The following is a 22172-nucleotide window of genomic DNA, read 5'->3' as shown; positions in this document are numbered from 1 at the left end:
TACTATTAAGAAAATTGTCCTAGGAAAAAAAAAAAAAAAATGGTTATGGTTGGGAGAAATGATAAAGAAGGGGATCCATAATCATCTGCTGTCTCGGAGCTCTCAAGTCTTCAATTATGGCCGTGCGTACTCCCTTACCGAACAGACACTATACGCTTACGAACATCCTGCCTTCGGCGAGATTCGTATCCGATCCATTCGGTACGGCATTAGCGTTATTTAGTGTACCGGTTAGGCGTATGTTTTTCCGAATAACGGTTATAGCACAACTTATGGCGAGGCTAGCACACTTCGTGTGAAGGTTTCTATAAATAACGATAAAAAAATTACGATCGAATTCTATAAATAACGATTGAAATGCTGGCACTCTTACGAAGGTATCTTTCTTTCGAACATCGGTCGGCATGCATTAGAGTACTGGCACATTTGTATCTAATTATTCACATTTGTATCTAATTAAGTGTATCTAATTATTTTTGCACAGCAGCCCGCGTTCGTGAGAATGCCAGTACTTTTATAGCGGGGCACCCTTATGAAAGCGTCTCATATATTTTTTTTATTTTAAATTGGTATAAAAAGTCCGGTTGCAAATGAAAATTCAAAAAGAATGTAAATTATTAAATTTAATAAAAACTAACAAGAAGAAACTCTCTTATCTTTACTCTTAAAAAATTAAATAAAAAGAACCCTTCTTTAACACGCAGAAGCGAAAACTTGTCTTTTAAATTTCCTTCACGTAAAAGCTTTAAAAAAAAAAAAAAACATTTTATTCTAATAATTTAGTAATACAGTCAATAAAAATGCTAATATTTGGTATTGCTTTCACTGAAATTATCTCCGTTCTTTATAATAAAATTTTCTATCATCCGTAAAAATAACGTCATCCGCGTCATTTCTGGACATTAAATTGGAAATTAAGTATATGCTCATAGCAAGAAGAAACTCTCCTATTTTTACATTTCCCCAATAAATAAATATTGATAATAATAAGTAATACAAATAAATTTTAAAGTTTCTTTTCCCCGTGTGGGAAAACGTTTTTCACAAGCTGAAGCGGAAGCTCATCATTTAACTTTCGATGGCATAAGAATCGGTGGGGAAAAAATAATGGATTGCTAGTTTTTGCTTTTAAAATATTTAACATGGAATATTTCTGTGATCAGTAAAACTCCTAACAATTGGCAATGTTGTCACAGGGAGAAAAAAATCTTATTAAGTTCCTTTAATATAATATATTTACATTTTTAAAAAAATCGTAGGCTAATTACGGAGGATGCTCCTACCCCCACTCCCTGGTAAAATTCATGTCTCCTTTGCTGAGCATTGTAAATGTTAAACGTATACACTGGTGTGCAAAAATTAAGGACGAAGTCGAAAAATTAGCATATCAGCTGAACGAAGAGGCAGAGCGGACAGAAAGACCAATCAGGAGATTAAGTAAGGTGATGTACGGTAGCGCATGCGCAGATATTCAGGTAGACGTAATGGGGGAGTGTCTGAGTAGTATAAAGCATGTTGTCGGTGTAAGATCAGTATTTCTGGCAAAGAGATTGCACGCCGTATAGCAGTTAAAATCACACCGAGTTGCTGCCTCAACGAGAAATGGCGAATAATCAATCTGTTAGACGACATCTGGATGCTTCTACCCGAGGTCGAATCATTGGGAAGTTGGAGGAAGGCCGCAGTGTGACAAGTGTGGCTGCAGAGTTCGGAATTCCTCACAGCATCGTTTTACGACTTTGGAGACAATTTCAAACTACAGGAACAGCTATCCGGGGGTTTAGTAGTGGTCGTCCACGAGGAATCACACCCGCAGATGACCGGTATATTGCCTTACAGACCAGAAGAAACAGGCGGCAGACAGCGGAAGAAATCGCTAGACACACGACACAGGCGACTGGTATCGCGTTTTACCGTGACCAGAAGACTGCACAGTGGTGGTCTGTTTGCACGATGCCCTGTATGGTGTGTATCTCTAACGCCTGCCCATCGGAGAAGGCGTTCTCTGTGGTGCCGGGAACACCGGAATTGGAGAGACAATGAATGGGGACGAGTACTCTTTACAGATGAGAGCAGATTCAGTCTGAGAAGCGATTCTCATCGCATACTCATCTGGAGAGAGCGGGGAAGCCGCAATCATCCCTCGAACATCATTGAAAGGGACAGGTATGGAGGTGGCGGTGTTCTCGTTTGGGGAGGCATCATGCTTGGTAGTCGCACAGACCTTCACATCTTCGACGCAGGTTCAGTCAACGACACCCGTTATTGTAACGAGATTCTTCTTCCATATCTGCGTCTTTTTAGAGGCGCTATGGGTCCGCAGTTCCTTTTCATGGACGACAATGCACCATGTCATCGCACTGTAGCTGCCGAACAGCTCTTAGAGAGTGAGGATATTGAACGTATGGATTGGCCGGCACGATCTCTGGATCTCAATCCCATCGAGCATGTATGCGATTTTCTAGGCAGACGCTTGGCAGCTCGTACCTTACCACCAGTAACGATTCCGGAGCTTCGATTGGCGCATCAAGACGAATGGGCAGCAATGCCTCAACAACTCATTGACACCCTTATTCTCAGCATGGGCAGACGCTGTGAAACCTGCCTAGCAGTCGGGGAGATCATATCCCCTATTAAAGACCGGATGTTTCTTGCTGGACACCCATCACAGGGATGTTTCGGCCTTCAGTCGCATTGCGCTCCATGCTACTTTTTCAATAAAGCTTCTTTTTATCCCTCTGATTTCTCTTTTAGTAAATGTCGCTTACATTACTCATGTCCTTACGTATTGGGGATCTTACGGTATTAAATGTGTTGGTTTGGAAAGCTTTTGTACAAAGTTATATTGAAAAAAACCGTCTCGTCCTTTATTTTTGCACACCAGTGTATGTTCGAAGAGCAGCAAGAAGAAACCCTCTTATTTTTACAATTTAAAAGTAAATAAAAAATAAAAATTTTTAAAAAATTAAAAAGGGTTCCTCAACTGCATGAGTAGGAATTTTTTTTAATACTGAAAAGAAGTAGGTAGTTCAACTTTCGTTCATTAATTGGGGCGGAGAATGAGTTATGCTAATTAACTATTAATATGGAATATTTAATTAGCATTTTCAATAAAAATGCCAACAGCTGATATATTTTGCTCCATGGTAGTTTAGTTCTTTTTAATGAAATATGTTTACAATTTCGGAAAAAAAAAAAAAAAAAAAAAAATCATCTGCCAGTTATGGATGATGTCCCTCCTCCCGCTGTAAAATTTTTATTAGGCCGAAAGGGGCAATTTCGTTTAATTTAATTTCGTTTTGGCATTTGCGTTGGCTCACTGTAAACGGCTTTTCACTTTTCAAATTGTTGTCACCAAATATTAGATTTATTATATTTAAAGAATATTATATTTAAAGAAATTATATTATATTTAAAGAAATTAAATATTATATTTAAAGAAATTAAATAATGAAGAATCTGCATGAATGTATGTATTTTTCTCGCATTGTGATAAAACAGCGGTACCCAGAGCCTTCAAATTTTGAATAACGTACGTTTCCAACCGAATATGGGCATAGCCCAAAATTGGAATTTGTTTTATTATCTATTTCCTATTTTGTAAAGCATTTATGAGTTTCTGATTAAGAAACTCAACGATTTCAAAGCAAGCAATGGCAACACTGTACGGAAAAACGCGCGAGACTCTGCATCGGACAAAACTAAAAAAAAAAAAAAAAAAAAAATTAATGTGTACACCACATGAAAACACCCTTTTGGGCGTAATGTAAAATCCGGAAGCTCTCTCTCTCTCTTTTTTCGTTTTTCCCTTTAGTGACTGGGATGAATGTGCAAAATCGGAATTTTAAATTCTCAAATCTTTTTTCAAGATTCGCGGAGTTCCAAGATTCAAGCGATGCTTTCCTGCTTTTAAATTTCGTATTAAGATTCGAAATGAAGAAACCGTCTCTGAGAAGTATGGGAAATTAAAATTTAAAATTATAGCGTATGTTAGTTGATTGGAAAATTCATAAAAGAAAATTATAATTTTAACGGTTCCACAAAAGAAAATAATAGTGCGCGTTCTGTTTCTAAGACATCTGTTTCTAAATTCTCTATATAACAATACATAAAGCGCCTCTTCTTGTGATCACGAATGCCATTTTGTCAGAATATTAGATTTTTTTTTTAGCCCAAAGGGGCAATTTTCCCAGAAGACCTATTAATTTCGTTTTGGCATTTTGCGTTGGTTCACTATAAATGGCGTTTCACTTCAAATTGTTGCCACCAAATATTAGAGCCCCGTATTAATAGTTAAAGAATTAAGTAATGAAGAATCTGCATGAATGTATGTATGTATCTCGCACTGTGAAAAAACAACGGTGCGTAGAGCCATCAAATTTTGAATAACTTAGTCCTCCACTCGAATATGGGAGTTTTGGAAACCCAAATTTGGAATTTGTTTTATTACGTATTTCATATTTTGTAAAACTTTAACGAATTTTTGATTAACAAACTCAATAATTTCAAAGCGAGTAATGGCGACTCCGAACGGGGGAGGGGGGAAAATTAACTCCGGCGCGTGAGAATGTGTATCGGAAATTGTAAAGATAGGCTCTTTTTAAATTATTTTGTGATCCTGCTGCTGAATTTTATGGTTTAAGTGCGAATAACATGATATTTAATAAATAAAGGTACCATACAAAACGTTAAGAAAAGTCCCTTTGGACGTAATAGAAAGTCTGAAAGCTTTTAGATTTGTTTTAATGTTTAATGTTATTTTTATAAATTATCTTACATACTTTCTTTTAAATTAAAAATTTTCATCTTCTGAAATAAAAATAAACTTCGTTATTATAAAAACTAAAATGTGGGAGGGAAGAAAAAGGATTTTAAAAAAAGGAAGGGGGTAGTTTCTAATTTAAATATTAATTTGGAATAAAAATTTTAACAGCTTATATTGTTTTCTTTAAAAAAAAAAGGCGTTAAAATTTTTTAAAAAAATCGTCTACAAATTTTTATTTTCAACTATAAAATTATTTACGTTTATTTTAAAGTATATCATATGCTTTATTTAAAGTTAAAAAATGTTACGTGGTTAAGCTGAAATTAATCTTTTAAATTTCGTTCTCATAAAAACTTTTAAAAAAAAAAAAAACTAAAAAAAGTTTTGGGGGGGGGGAAGAGTTACCAATTTAAATTCTAATTGGAATAAAAATGTTAACAGCTGGTATTGTTTTCTTTCTATGTAAATTCGTTAACAATTTTAAAAAAATCGTCTGCCAGTTAGGTACGATGCTTGCCTCTCCCCTGCCGCTGTAAAAATCACGTCCACCGCGCATTTGCTGAGCATTATAGTTCTAATTAATTTAAATGCTAAAGCGTTGTGCTTGCAGACAAAAAATAAATAATTTAAAAGACAGCTACATCTCTTCCTCCGGGGCGTAACGCTTCAATTACTGATGTAGATTGAGTATAGTAGCTTGCCTCCGGGCTAGAATTAAAAACACTTAACGCAAACGCACTTAATTAACCAAATGTGGGGATTAAAGGCCAAATCTGGTAACCCCACCTCTCTATCGGCACCTGACTTGCTTGGGGCGAAACGAGTTTTAATGCTGTTACTTCTTAACGCGGAATCTACCTAAGATTGCGGACGATGCAGCGTTAAAGGTGGTCAAGAAAATGCTATCGGTAGCAAATAATACACAAATTGCATTGTTATTTCGTCGTGCGGGACTTATATTTCTATGATCGTTCTTCGTTGCAATACTTTACTTACTTTTAAAAGTTTAAATTGGCAAAAGAAGGCGAGGAATTCTCATCCGATGTTTTGCAACCACTGAGGAGATTAAAGTAAACAAAGCAAACAAGGTAAACGGATTTTTAAAAAAATATTTTTTTTTCTTTGTTGCTTTTACTGCGATTGCTGAAAAATAGTAATGCAAATCTAAATCATCAATTAGAAAATATATGCATTAAAAATCTGTATTAAAATATTGATATATTTTAAAAACTGGAATGTTCTAAGCGTTAGTATGTATTTTGGTAAAAATTATTTATTCTGCAGTAATATTTAAATACTACAAATTATTTTTGATTTAGCATAAACAAAATGAAAAACTTGCATGCGTTAATGGAAGTTGCTGCAGTCTGTAATATCTGGGTTTTAATAGGCTGCAGTATTGTAAAAAGATTACTGCTGCAAGCTATAATCGTTTTTCATAGTAATATTTATTCTGCAGGCTGTTGTTTTTTATTTATTTTTTCCTCCGCGACTCTGCGGAAAAAGTATTAAATATTTGTTCTTAAAAATTTTAAGTATATTTTTTGTAAAAATATTATTGCTGCAGGCTGTACAATTCTTCAGATGATATAATATTTGTGAAATTCTGAGTTATAAAATGAATGAGGGGGAAAAAGTAAATATATTTTTTTTCTTGCTTCATTTGAGTTAAAACGGCTCTAATCCATAGAAATTATCTTTAGTTTTATGCACTGAAATTATTTTTAATTATTTTTTAAAAATTGCTTTTTAGTAAGAGATCTTATTTTTTAGCGAAACTTTTTGTCATTGCAAATATTTTTTACTGTTTAAAATTGTTCTTATTTGACAAAAAAAAAAAAAAAAAAAAAAAAAAAATTGTCAAAGTATGAAATAAAGAGGCTTGCAATCGGCATGTCATTATAAAATTCCGGTAGGACCCTTAGATATAATTTTTAAGGCATATAATAATGTAATATGAAAAGAAAAATATCAGAATATTAAAAAAAGCTGCTTGCAATCTACATGTTACTATAAAAATTTCGTCATACCATAATTTTCTTTTCACACTACTTTATCATCTAGATAAAGTAGTGTGAAAAGAAAATTATCAGAATTTAAAAAATGGAGCTTGATATCTACATGTTACTGTAAAATTTCATCATACCGTGAAATGTTTAACTTTTAATGCAAATGATAGTGTAGAATAGAAAGAAAATTGTCAAAGCATGAGAAAAAGAGGCTTGTAATCTGCATGTTCGTTATGAAATTTCGTCAGAACCGTTAGATTTAATTTTTAATGCAGATGATAATGCAGTATGAAAAGAAAATTATCAAAATATTAAAGAAAGAGGCTTGCAATCTATTTATCACTATAAAATTTCATCATACCGTTCGATTTCATTTTTACTGTGGATGATAATGTAGTATGCAAAGAAAATTATCAAAGTATGAAAAAAGAGGATTGTGTTCTACTTGTTACTGTAAAATTTTACCATACCATTAGATTTAATTTTTAATGCAGATTATAATGCATTATGAAATGAAAATTGCAGAATGTTAAAAAAGGAGATTTCATCGTACCATTAGATTTAATTTTTAACGTAGATGATAATGAAGTAGAAAAAAATTATCAAAATATTAAAAAAAAGTTACATGTTACTTAAAATTTCATCATATTGTTAAATTTAATTTTTAATGCAGGTGATAGTGTAACATGAAAAGAAAAAAAAATATCAAAGTATGAAAAATGCAGGTTTGAAATCTGCATGTCACTATAAAATTGATTTCATGATGCCGTTAGGTTCAATTTTTAATGTTGACATTAGAGTAAAACGAAAAGAACTCTATCAAAATATTAAAGAAAAAGGTTTGCAGTAAACTTGCAAGCTGCATAGTACTCGAGAATTTCATTATACCTTTGGATTTAGTTTTTAGTGCACATGATAATGTAGTATTAAAAGAAAATCATCAAAATATTAATGAAAGCTTGCAGTGTGAAGATATTAAAAAAGTATTTTATTTATTACTATTAGATTATAAAATAATTATTGTTGTAGCTGTTAACAAGCCTTAGGCCAATATTTTTTTAAATAAGTAACTATATTCAGCAAGAAACTTTTACAGTATGGAAGATAAATCGAATTTATGCATCATCGATTGGCAACGTTTCGCATTTATCGCGGACACAAATTTATTATAAAGCAGGAACAGTAATAAGTCTTCGAAGTGTCAATAAGCTATTAAATGGTACATATATTTGTTCTTGGTTTTGAAGAGACAGCTGAAATTACATGTTTTTGGAATTCATTTTTTTATTTTTGCGTCGTAACTTTTCTTATTTTTAGCTGTGATAGTTTTATGGTTAATATGCAGCTAATAAGCATTATTCCTTTTGAGACGTTTGCAGATCGTGAACTGATGTTCTAACGCCCAAAAAAGTGTTCTTCATTGACAATGAAACCTGCTAAGTAAGCCGTTTTTGAATAGAAGCAATAATTAAAAGATATTGCTTAACAAAAAATGTAACCTTAGCAGAAAGTTCCAGTTATTAAAAAATATAAAAAAAGGTATTTGGGGGAAACACTTTAGAGTTTAACACCTTGAAAAAGAAATTATTATTATTTACCATTAAAAAATTTTGAAAGACTGAAACGTAAATTAAAAAATTGAAAATGAATATAACTTTTAAACAAATTATTATAATAAATTAATTTAAATTATTATAGTAATTTTTTATAAAAATATTATTGTACTTTTAAACGAATTATTATAAATATGAACAAACTTATTTTTTAAAGTGTGTATGATACTTCCTGAATATAAGTATCAAGATCGGAGAAACATATAAAAGTTAGATTTCGTAATTTTTGACAAAATCGATTTCTTTAAATTGGAAAGTGACAAAACATGAAGCTTGAGTTTCTTTTTTTCCTAATTTGAAGTCTGTCTATGGCTACAACAATATAGACAGTGCTGATACTTGCTCAAAGTATCTGTTGTTTCATTTTCATTTGCTTTTGTTTTTATTTAAGAATTCCATGACATGTTCCCTCTGTAACAATAAACATATATCGTAATTCTGTAGTAAAATTCCTTTTTTTTTTTTTTTTTTTTTTTTTTTTGGAAGGCAGGCTGCGAGATCTACATACCCACCGAAACCTGGCGAATCTTTTTGAGAGAGCTACGGGAAAAATAAGAGCAAATAATCATAACATCGATAATCATAATCAGTAATATCACAAGATTAACGATTGACTGACAGGAAACATTAAACTTCTATAATTAAAATAAAAAGTGCATTATAGGTTTCAGTTAACGATATATAGTTCTAGCCATGGAGTTTTAAATATCCGGATAATTAGAGTTATGCAAACCGGGTAATTGGAGATATGGCTATCTAGTAAATAATCAGAGATCAGAATATTCGAATAATCAAAGCTCTGAGTATCCGAATTATTGTTCTGAATGTCCGAATAACCAGAGTTCGGAATATCCGGATGATTAGAACTCTGAATATTCAGATTATCACATTTCTTAGTAACGGGATAATTTAAGTCCTGGGTATTCGGCAGGAAACTAAAGCTCTGATTATCCTGATTTTGGAGTTTCAATATCTGAATAACAAAAGTTTTAGATATCCGAACGGATAGGGGATGTTCTGAATATCCGGATAATTCAGTTTTGGATATCTGGATAACCAGAGGTCTGAATACTCGAATAACTGAAGTTCTATACATCCGGATCATTGTCACGAGTATCTGAGTAACCGGAGTTCTGAATATCTGTATAATTAAAGATTTAAATATCCGGATAATCCGAGTAATGAATATCAGATTAATTACAGTTTTTAGTATCCAGATAACTAGAGTTCTAAATAGCCGGCAAATAATAAAGTTCTGGATAACTTGTAGAGACATTAGGTATTTTTTAGAAGCAGGAGTCATGAAAAATGAGCAACGCCTTCGCCGGGAATCGAACCATGGACCTCTGGAATACGCGCCCAGCGTGCAGACCACCACCACAACGAAGCCATGCTAAGAAGGCGGGAGAAATATCTTATAAACTGTGTAATTGAGTTTCGAATATCCAAAGTTATGAATATCCGAATAATTATTCTAAGTATTTTGAAGAACAGATATTATTTCTGTAGCAAACTTGTGTTCCTCTCAAGGAAGCCTGGCGAATCTTTCTGAAAATAAATACTACGAAAAAAAAAAAAAAAAAATGCCCTTTTAACAGTTATATTGCCACAAGATATACGACATATATGACGATCAGTCATAATTGAATACTGAATAACTTCTTCAATGTGTCCAACTAAGGAAGAAAATCAAACGTACTTTTATTTAAATCAGTCATTAAAAAAGATAAAATAAATAAATAAATAAATAAAAACAAAAAAATCTGAAAGATTTCAGATTAAGGTCGCATCAGAGGGTTTGTTAATGTTTTTTATGCTCTCGGATTTACTCCTGCCAGCTCAACTCCCCCTTTCCCCATTTTAATTTTATTATTAAACGCCGTTTTCTTCGCACTTACGGCACATAAAATTCAGCTGTAAACACCACAAAATAATAAAAATAGCATTTTTGTTTATTATTTCCAATATAGTGTTCAGTATTGCCATTAAATTTTTTTCAGTCTTTTCTCTGTTCATCTTAGCAGTGTACATTTTTCTTAACAACTGAACAACAATTTTTTTTTTTTTTTTTTTGTGTGTGTGTGTGTGTGTTCTGATTACAGCATATGCAAAATATCATCTCTTCCTTTACATTGCATAAACAAAGCTCTACTATATTTGTAATTATCTACTAGAAGACGTTTAATCAAATAAATATTAGCTCCAGTTTTTGTAAATGTCTCTTACAGCTGCAGGAGTTCATAAATTTTTTTTTGTTTTTCGAACTGGTTTTCCATTATGAAGAATCTCTGAGATTTGTTCAATTTCACCCATGTTCTCACCCTGTCCACCTCGAACAAAGGAATTTTTAAAGTCGATTGCAATTTTCAGTAATTAAGGCTGTGAGCAAGCAAGTAAATAGAAAGATGTTCTAAGCTTTTAATAGAATCCTTTTAAACCTTTATTTAAGTCTTTCTTTCTTTCTTTTTTTTTTTTTTTTTTACCTTTTAGAACCTGTTCGTTATTAGAAGTATACAACTACGGCACTGTTTGATTTAGCATCCATTAATTTCATTTCTCATTTTTTTATCCGTATAAATTTTAAAATGAAAATATCTTCAGAAATTCCAATACACAGTTTCGCGCGCTGGAGATAATTTTTTTTTTTTTTTTCCCTTCCTCCCGTACAGTGTTGCCATTGCTCGCTTTGAAGTCGTTTAGTTTGTTAAACAAAAATTCGTTCAAGTTTTACAAAATATAAAATCGATAATAAAACATATTTCAAATTTAAGCTTCCAGATACCCATATTCGCAGGAGGATTACGTCATTCAAAATTGGATGGTTCTAGTTACCGTTTTTTTATCACAATGCGAGAAACATACATACATTTATGCAGATTCTTCATTATTTAATTTCTTCAAATGTAATACAGGGCGATATTATTTGGTGGCAACGATTTGAAAAGTGATACGCTGTTTGCAGGGTTCCGTCGCAAAATCGCAAAACGAAAATAATAGTTCTTCAGGGACAAATCCCCTTTGGACTAAAAGAATGTATGGCAACACAAATAAAAAGGATGTTGCCACCGAGTATTATCGCCGTGTATTATTTTTAAAGAAAAGTATAGCGAGCGTGGGAAAAAAATGTATGGCAACCCAAGTGCTTTTCAATACTGGAGGAACCTAACGTTATAAAAGTATTCCTTCTTTGCGACACCGTATAATTGTAAAGCATGTTCCCCTAGCAGTGTGGAAGTTCGGAGTTTGAATCTCGGTGCAGGCCTTGTTAATTGTGGTAATTATTATCCCACGGTTGCAGATTATGAGTTATTTACGTTAGTAATTAAACCTTAGTTACTGACTGGGTTTATTTCTTTAATAACCCAATTAAAAATTAGCCAACCTTTTTATATTAGTGACTGATTCCGAGTTTTCTATGTTAATAATTGATTCAAAGATATTTACGGTAATAATTTTCTCACGGTTCTAGATTATGAGTCATTTACATTAGTAATTAATCAAACTCAATTAGTTACATAAATAAATAATCCAAATTAGTTAGATATTTACATTGGTAATTAATCCTCAGTTTTTAATTGTGCGTATTGCATTAGTAATTAACATAATTAGAAATTAGCCAGCCTATTTATATTAGTAACGAACCCAGAGTTATTTATGTTAATGATTGATTTAAAGGTATTTACCGTAATTATTGTACCACGATTTCAGATTAAGAGTGATTTAGAATAATAATATTAGAAGATTTAGAATATAACTGAATTATTTAATCCCGTTGAATTACCGAATTTGGTAAATAAGTCGCATTCGAAATTAAACGAGATTTATTTACAATAGTAATTAATACTCAGTTTCTAATTGGGTACACTACTTAGTAATTTAGATATAGAAAAATAGATTTAAAATTTTAATTTGTAAACAGTTTGAATCATTGTCTTATGAAAACACCCTCAACAAGCAGAGGTTGATGTTATAAATGGTTTTAATTCTGTAGCTTCAAGTTCAAGTTCAAATAATTTTTTTCTTCTTTATATATTGCTGCCTTTATCGATATAATCGTTAGTGGCTGTGTTGTTAGTTCTGGGTTCTAATGCCAGAGAAAGCATGGGTATTTGTAAAAGTATAATGTTTGTGCGATACACTTAGGCATTTCATATACTAGTGACCCGCGAGTCCTCTGGAGAGTTTGGTGGTAGAGGAGACAGGTGGAAGACCTCTGTATCTGTTCCTCAGAGTATTTTCCTTCAAATTTAGGCGGAGTTGCGTAATTAGTGCATTGAGACCACTCGTTATTTTATTCTTTGGCCTTCCCTCCTGAACTGTGCATGAAACAGTGTTATTTCCATGTCGATTCAGCAGTTTTATGATGGCTTTTTCTTTGAAGATGAAATAGTAATATCCTAAAATGCCTCAAAGAGAGTAGTTAAATATTTTCTGTAAATATCTTTCCATTGCTTTAATAACTACGAAATATTTTGAGTGGGTATTCACCCTCAGAGTAGCAGTAAATCAATGGCCATAGTCAGTACCACTACAATTCTGGTGACCGTCGCTCAGTAACTTACGCCTGTCCAGTGTCATTACAGTTGTGGTGAATGTCAAAGAGTAGGTCATCACCAGTGTCGACAGTCAGAACAGTTTTAGTGACTCTGAAGGAGTAGGTTACCAATGTCTATTTACAACAGTATTTCATATTAGAACTGTCAAACAGTAAGTCACCAATGACCAGTGTCAGAACAGTTGCAGTGACTGTCAAACAGCATGTCACCAAATATCCAATGCTATTACAATTGTTGTTACTATCAACCAGTAAGTCACCAATGTACCCTAATGTCAGTACAATTGTTGTCAACCTGTTTGTCACCAATGTTGTCACCAATGTTCAGTGTCACTAGTACCCTAACATCAGTACAATTGTTTCCAACCAGTCGGTCACCAAAATTCCGTGTCAGTAGTACCCTAATGTCAATATAGTTGTTGTCATCCAGTCGGTCACCAGTGTTCAGTGTCAGTAACACCCTAATGTCAGTACAATCGTTGTCAAGCTGTTAGTCACCAATGTTCAGGGTCAGTAGTACCCTAACATCAGTACAGTTGTTGCCAACCAGTCGATCACTAATGTTTAATGTCAGTAGCATCCTGATGTTAGTAAAATTGTTATCAACCATTCGGTCACTAATGTTTAATGTCAGTAAATATCCTAATGTCACTGCAATTGTTTCAATAGTACCCTAATGTCAGTACAATTGTTGTTAACCAGTCGGCCACCAGGATTCAGTTTAGAACATTTTTGGTAACTATCAGCAACTGAGCATCAGTGTAAGTATAGTTGTGACTCAAGGTCCGTACAGTGAAACGGACCACTGTACGGACCTTGGTTGTGACTGTCAAAAAGTGTGGCAGCATCGTCGATTAACAAAGGAAAGATAGATATTATCCAATTGTTTTAGAAATACTGTTTCTGGGCGATGACCTGCTGAAGATATTTGATTTGTAATAGCTCCGCATTTGACACTTTATTTGTACATTCATTACAAAAATTTATTTTCAAATTTGTAAGCGGTGAATTGTCAGCGACCTTTCCCATCAATCGGTAGAAAACACCGCCACCTGCCACGCACTTGCGCTCGGTGACAGACCCGAGTGAGGTGTTACGATCCCAGCGGCCTCGAGTGTTGAAAAGATGTTGATCTATTAGAGGTTTTCTTTACCCTTGACATAGCACTTTATTTTTGAGGCTTCTCGATGCGGCTAGCACTCCGATCAACGACCGATCGAGCAGCTGGTGGTAATTCGCGTAGGCTAGTAAGGCAGAAAGCGGTGGCTTTAAAAAGAGCTTGAGTGTTTGACTTGCGAATTCAATTAAGCTGTTCAGTTTTTGAGCTATTCAACTTTCTTCCTCTTTTAAATGTATCGGAGGGCATATTAGTCTTTCTCTTCACTCTTCATATCAGAAGTCGACATTCATTATCTTTATATATTTAAGAAGGACTCTCAGCTTTTGTTATTGGTGATATGAAATTGTACATGAATGTTTTAAGCAAAATTAGTTAGTTGCTTGTTACCACTAGACTACAGAAGATGTTTACACATTTTTAGAACGCTTTCGATAATATATATGTATAATAAAAATGTTTTGAAATAAAAATTTTTAGCAATGACTTATTATTTGCAATGACAAATATAATTTCCTGCTCTTAAGTTTATTCTTCTTTCAAAATGTCGCATGTAAACAAGTTGTGGATGGAAGGATATGTGTTTGCGCTTTTCGAAGAGATATTCCTATTTCATAATTCAAAAAGGTTGCGACATATTAAGTTTTGTAATTTCTAAGTTCAACATTATTAACCGGAAAGGGAAAACCTGTCAATCATTATTTTCTATATGGAAGGAAGCCTCCACATAAATACGCGAAAAAGGTATGTTTCTAAAATTAAATCGTGGTAAAGAGAAAAAAATCCACCGACGCAGAAATGAATTGCAAGTCTTTAAGTGCATTTTTACTAACAATAAATAAATTAAAATAAAAATCTAAAAGATTTCAGATTTTAAATTATGACCAAAGGGGCGTTTCTTGAACATTTTACCTTTATTTATTAAATATCACGTTCCTCGCACTTAAACCATAAAATTCAGTTCAACAGCAATATCGCAAAATAGTTTTAAACTCAGCATATCTTTAAAATTTCCGATATGCAGTCTCACTCACCGGAGATAAAAATGTTTTTTCTGTACAACGTTGCCATTGCTCGCTTTGAAATCCTTGAGTTTGTTAATAAAAAAATTCATTAAAGTTTTACAAAATATGAAATCGATAAAAAAACAAATTCCAAATTTCAAATTTGGGCTTCCACATGCCCATATTCGCAGTAGAATTACGTCATTCAAAATTCGATGGCTCTATGTACCGTTGTTTTATCACAATGCGAGAAATATACATACATTTATGCAGATTTTTCATTATTTAAGTTCTTCAAATATAATGCAGGACTCTACCGTTTGGTGGCAACAGTTTGAAAAGTGAAACGGACATTTATAATGAACCAACGCAAAATCGCAAAACGAAAACATTAGTCCTTCAGGGACAAAGCCTTTTTGCTCAAAAAAATGTATGGCTACAGAAATAAAAAGAATGTTGACTCCGAGTATTATCGCCGTGTATTATTTTTAAAGAAAAGTATAGCGAATGTGGAAAAAAAAAAAATGTATGGCAACACAAGTGCTTTGCAATACTGGAGGAACCTAACATTATAAAAACATTTCTTCTTTGCGCGTGCCTACGCGGTATAATTGTAAAGCATGCATAATAAAGATAAAAAAATATTAATAAAATTTATAAAAAAAATTGAAAAAAAATCTGAAAGGTTTCAGATTTTAAATTACGTCCAAAGGACTGTCTTTTTAATGTTTTGTGTGTTACCTTTATTTATTAAATATCACGTTCTGCGCACTTCAACCATGAAATTCAGTTCAACAGCAATATCTCAAAATAGTTTTAAAATGAGCATATCTTTAGAATTTTCCGATACAGAGACTGCCGCGCTGGAGATAAAATTTTCTTTTTTCCAGTTTTTTACAGTGTTGCCATTGCTCGCTTTGAAATCGTTGATTCTGTTAATCACAAATTCGTTAAAATGTTAGAAAATATGAAATAGATAATAAAACAAATTTCAGATTTCAAATTAGGACTTCCAGATGCCCATATTCGGTGGAATATAACGTTATTCAAAATTTGATGGTTCTAGGTAGCGTTATTTTTATCACAATGCGAGAATCATACATACGTTTATACAGATTCTTCTTTATTTAATTTCTTTAAATATAACACAGGGCGATAATATTTGGTGGCAGCAGTTTGAAAAGTGAACGGACATTACAACGCAAAATGCCAAAACGAAATTAGTAGTCCTTCTGGGTGTATTGTCCCTTTGGAGTAATAAATCGAGATTTCTACTTCAAAAAGCTAAAAAAACATAATGCTCACCAAGTCATGTGGTTCCATGCACAACAGTTTGTAGAACCATGTATAAAAACTATTTAGTGGGAGATAAATGGGAATCATTGAAACCCTCAATGAAACATGGGTTTACCTAAATGTCTGCAACAAGAGACGGTCTATTTATTAAAGGAAACGAAGAGCATAAAATATTCCGTCGGTGCAAGGAAAGTTACAGTAAGGGGTTTATGATTGTCACAGGATTCTCTGACAGTGAGAAATTAAGAAGAGAGGGAGAAAATCTTAAAATCCACTCAATGTACTACGAAGAGAAAGTTTTACGTCCGATGTTTACGGAAGTAATTCCATTTCTTTATGCCAGTCACTTTCAAGGAGTGAAGCAATGCAACAAGTCATACTTCGACAAGTATCACTGCGTTCCTTGAAAAAATGAAGACTGATATTGGTATTGCATGTATAACTATTCATCGTATTCATCTGAAGTCTATTGACGTTTCACCTATGGACTATTGTGTCTTTGGCCTCTCGATAAAAGCTGTTTCTAAGGGCCGATTGATGGTTTAGTTTGGTTTTATGTGATTATAGCAAAGCCTTGAGGGCTATCTGACTAAGGGGAGGGATGCGTTCGTGGAGGATTTCTAAGGAAAACTGGCTCACATACACGTTACAAATGGGGAAAATAGCGAAAACGCTCATGCAACCAGCCCATTCGCGGGATTCGAACCTCATACCGAACTACCAGTGTTCAGAGACTTCACCGCTCGTCCCCCACCCGTTTGATGGACACTGGAAAGTAATAGAACAGGAATGGAAATCAATACCCTTGCTAATTCTACGAAAAGCCTTTTTATCATGGTCATTATGATGTAGACTTAGTGTCAAGAAAAAAAGCTATGAGAATATCAGATAAAACATAAAAAAAAAAAAAAAAATCTTTGTATTTTAAACATTAATTTACCGGCTCCAAAACCGTTCTAAATATGCATAAATACCTTCTTGTATGATAAATTACTTTTCTGCTTTTACTGAACTAAAAGCTTAAAAAATTAAAGCTCATTTTTTTTATAAACCTTATTTTTATTAGCCCAAAGGAGCATTAGCCCAGAACGGCTGTTAGTCTCAGAAGGATAGGGATTTGGCGTTGTTAGGGATTTGGCGTTGAATCAGTATAAAAGTTTGAATCACTTTTCAAATTGTTGCCAACAAATATTATCGCCCTGTGTTGTATTTAAAGAAATTAAATAAATGAAGAATTTCCATGAATGTATGCATGTTTTTTTTTTTTTGCATCGTGAAAAAACAACGGTACCTAGAGTCATCAAATTTTGAATAACATTGTCCTCAAACCGATTATGGACATCTAGAAGGCCGAATTTTGAATTTGTTTTATTGTGTATTTCCTATTTTGTAAAACTTAACGAATTTTTGATTAATAAACTCAATGATTTCAGAGGAAGCAGTGGCGACACTGTACGGGGGTAAAAAATAAAAATAAAATTATCTCCAGCGCGCGAAACTGTCTATCGGAAATTCTAAAGATAAACTGTTTTAAAATTTTTATTATTGATGAACAAACTCAACGATTTCAAGGCGAGCAACGGCAACACTGTACGGAAGAAAACATTTTTATCTCTAGCGCGCAAAGACTGTCTATCGGAAACTCTAAAGATAGGCTGTTTTTAAATATTTTTAGCGCAGGTGCTCTCGAAACGTGTATGTATAGGTAAGCAAAACAATAAAAGTCCCTTTGGGCGTAATATGAAATCTGAAATCTTTTCGGATTTTTTAAATATTTTTTTATTTATAGTAACATTTATGATATTTTCCCATGTATGATAAGCTTCCAATTCTCTAACGAATCGAATGGGCGAACGCAATGAAGGTGCGATAATTAAAATGTAGAAAATAAATTCAAGTTTAAAGTTGTATATGTATTTTGAGACTTGGCGATAAGATTGAGCAATGTTAAGGGGAATTAAATAGTAAATAAGTAATATTAAATAAAGATTAAACGAAGGTGGATCAATAAAAATCTAGCTAAAATTTTGAGCAGTTGTGAAATTTAATAAAACAAATCAACTCATAAAATTAATCAAAAATTTCAATGTTTCAGCTATTGTTACCTCTACAGCACACACATGTTCACCTTCTCTATAAGATTAAAATACTGTGCTACTAATATAATAATAATGTGCTGTGTAATATAATAGCGGTCTGAAACTGGCGGGTCACATGTGGTAGCCAACGCAATTTCATACTGTCCGCCTAGTTATGTATTTGTTCCAAATACGTGGTCCAAAAATTTAATTATTGCTATTATTTGAAGTATTTAATTATTTGAAATCAAGTATTTTATTATTTGAAGTCCGAGTTTACATTTTCATAACCATTAAAAACGAACGTTGTTAATGTACCAGAAAATGTATACATGAAGACTAATTAGTATACAGTGTGAAAAAAATCTGATATTTTGAAACACTGGAAAATATTAAAATTTGAAAAGACTGGAAAATATATCTAGATATATTCAGGCTACAGACTAAATAAATACTAGTCTGAAAATTTCATATTTAGCTGTCAGTATGTTTTAATCGCAAAATTCTAACCAACACGTATGTCTTGCAGAACCAAATTTGGATTTCAGATAGAAATTAAATATAAATTTTATTTTCCCCCGCCTTGGCGATATTATTATTATAGTTTATTCATTTTTTTAGTAAGCGAAATTTTAAATTTGTTTAAAATATTTTTTATTTTCTTGATAAAATTTTTCATTTTGTTGGGGGGGGGGAGGGAAATAAAAAAGGAAAAATTCTAGCCCGTCAGCTGTTTTCAGATTGTGCAGTCGGGCCGCATGCAGTTTGTTTGATACAATTTACTTAAGATATCAGGTACTTATAAACAATAATAAAAGATAAAAATCGTAAAGGTTTCACATTTTAAATTAAGGGCATACAAAGGGGCGTTTTTTTAATATTTTGTCTGTTACCTTTATTTATTAAATATAGACTAATATGGTTTCTTCGCACGTAAACCATAAAATTCAGTTCAAGAGCAATCTACAACGTTGCCATTGCTCGCTTTGAAATCTTAATCAAAAATTCGTTAAAGATTTACAAAATATGAAATCGATAATAAAACAAATTCCAAATTTGGGTTCCACATGCCCATATTCGCAATAGGATTACAGCATTCAAAATTGGATAGCTCTAGGTACCGTTGTTTTATCACAATGCGAGAAATATGCATACATTTATGCAGATTTTTCATTATTTAATTTCTTCACTTCCTCACTTTGAAATCGTTGAGTTTGTTAATAAAAAATTCATTGAAGTTTTGCAAAATATGAAATATGCAATAAAACAAATTCCAAATTCAGGCTTCCAGATGTCCATATTCGGGTGGAGGACTACGTTATTCAGAATTGGATGGCTCTAGGTACCATATATTTTGACATTGCGAAAAACATGCATATATTCATGCAAATTCTTCATTACTTAATTTCTTTGAATATAATGCAGAGCGATAATATTTGGTGACAACAATTTGAAAAGTGGTTCAGACTTTTATAGCGATTCAGCGCAAAATCTCGTTTGAGACTAATAGCTCTTCTGGGCTAACGTCCCTTTGGGCTAATAATGATTTTTAAAAGTGATTTTTTTTTTACATTTTTGTATTAAAATCCCATTTTATTACAAGCTTTTTAAAACAAGTCCGATAATAAAGTTTGCTGTAAAGCCAAATTTATTGTTAAAAAAAAAAACGGTTTTAGCATTCTGGCATATCAATGGCGAAATAATTTGTTTACATTTTGCATTCCGCCGTCCAACCGCGATAGCGGTTAGTGACATTGACTGCCATGCCGAAGGGATCGGTTTCAAATTCCGGAGAAGATGTTCATGGATGTTTGTAAGATGTTCCGGAGAAGATGTGCATGGATGTTTGTAAATGTATAGTTTCTGTGGGTCATGGGCGCATTCTAAATCTGCAGCGAACCGAAAGTCTTTTCGAAGTTGCTGAGTAGGTATCTAAGTTGGTGGTAAGGGAAGAGTGTCGTTAGACCCTCGGATTGCTCTCCGTCAAAATTGAGGGTGGAACTGAGCAAAGTCGTACTGTCACCTGTATGGTTACAAATGGGAGGAATATGACCCGATCCACCTGGTCTAAAATTAGACCTTATGATCTTGTTTGGGTCGCCCCTGATACAGGTATGATCCAGGTTTGATACAATGATCCTGTATGGTGCTCAAGCTCAAGGCTCTTGCCAACGACAAGCGCAATCTTGCACTCCTCGCTATTGGGGAGGAATGATGATAAATGGCCGCACCGAGTTGCATATCTTTCAAGGAGGTGGTATAACCGCTCGGAGATACGTGGATGAGGTACTGGAACCACAAAGGGGTGCTGTTGGTCCAGAGGTTTTGCTAATATATGGCAGTGCTCGCTCTCATTGAGTGCATGAGGTGTCAAAATACTTGCAAACAGAATATATCGCTCTAAAATATTGGCCACCGTACTCACCCGACTTGAATATGATACATTTAGAGCTCCGAATTTCAGCGCGCCAAATTCCTCCCCGAACCCTCCAGGAGCTGAAAAGTGAACATTTTCCTGGGCTCTTCTGATGTTCCTCTCAGACAAGTGAGATAAGTCGCAACAACAACACATTTTGCATTCCAGCAAATTCCTTGTATTGAATTTGCTGAACTATACATATACTATATTGCTTCTATATACAATTTCATATATAGTTACGCATGATAGAAAGGTTAACTTATTAGCATATCTAAAATCTTTACAGTTCTGTGAATTGTAAAACTAATGTGACTTTCGTAGACGATAAAAGAAAACAAAGATGGAGTCACAAATAAAAGAAACAGAGCTAGTCTTTGTCGGAAAGGCAACTTCTGGGGGGGGAAAAAAAAAAAAAATCTAAGGATTTTTGACATCAGAAGAATATTTCTATTTTTGTTTAAGATACGATAGTTCTGCTGAAGTGGGAGTATTTACAGGTTGTACTTTGAAATTTCTAAATAAAATGTATTAATGTTAGAGATGGAATTTTATTAAGAGAATTTATTAAGAGTTATTTATTTTGCTTGAGTAAAGTTCGGGAAATTGAACTTCATGTCAGTTTGGATTATGAAAGGGAAGTTTATTTTATTCGTATACTAGCGGAAGAACCCGATGCCAGTTAAGTTAGATTGAGAGTAATGCATCTAACAACAGAGAGAACGATACCGCTGTAATCCTTCTCTAATAGCGATGCAAAAAATACGATTCATAGTCATACATTTTTCAGTCTGATGCGATACGAAACCCGCATAAAATAATTCTCTCTCATTATATTAGAAACAATGGCACCCAGTTTTTAAGGATTTTCGTCTTTCTAATCAAATGGTCGTAAAAGCTCAAGCTCCATCCGATATTTTATCTATATTCAATTTTAGTCGATTAAATGTGGCAAAAACATTTATCATAATTGGACAGAAATCAATAACGCGAACAAAAAACAAACGCACAAACAGACATTCTTTTTTATATATATGGATTTTGTAAAACTTACAAATTTTTGATTAAAAAATTCTACAATTTGAAAGCGAGCAGTAGCAACACATTTCGAAATAAAGAATTTTTATCTCCAATGCGTGAGACTGTTGCCACTCGGAAAAATGAGCGCGAAAATTAGTGTTTTCGGAGTTTTTATTAATATTTCGGCTGATTAAAGTCGTACGAAGATGGGAACACTCGAAATGGCTTCCCGCGTATTTTTGGAATCGGGAATAATATATTTCATGTTTGGCAATGCTATTTTTATTTCATTGTAAAAC

At 33.2% G+C, this 22172-nt stretch overlaps 1 protein-coding gene across 3 annotated transcripts in view; it reads left to right on the top strand.

Moving 5' to 3' along the window:
* The window catches only part of Egfr (epidermal growth factor receptor), a 266434-nt gene that overhangs the window by 141684 nt on the left and 102578 nt on the right, over positions 1 to 22172 (top strand). For 2 of the 3 annotated variants that reach the window (XM_085820085.1, XM_085820082.1), the window contains exon 1: positions 5606 to 5853. The exons of the other annotated variant lie outside the window; for it this stretch is intronic. The gene's annotated coding sequence lies outside the window, so the exon portion shown is untranslated. Of the gene's footprint in view, positions 1 to 5605; positions 5854 to 22172 lie in introns of those variants that run through there. 3 annotated transcript variants of the gene reach the window in all.

The sequence above is a fragment of the Stegodyphus dumicola genome, chromosome 1, assembly GCF_044657685.1.
Source record: "Stegodyphus dumicola isolate Sdum_Otavi_A_Nest chromosome 1, ASM4465768v1".
Taxonomy (NCBI): Eukaryota; Metazoa; Arthropoda; class Arachnida; order Araneae; family Eresidae; genus Stegodyphus; species Stegodyphus dumicola.
This window is presented reverse-complemented; position numbering and strand designations above follow the sequence as displayed.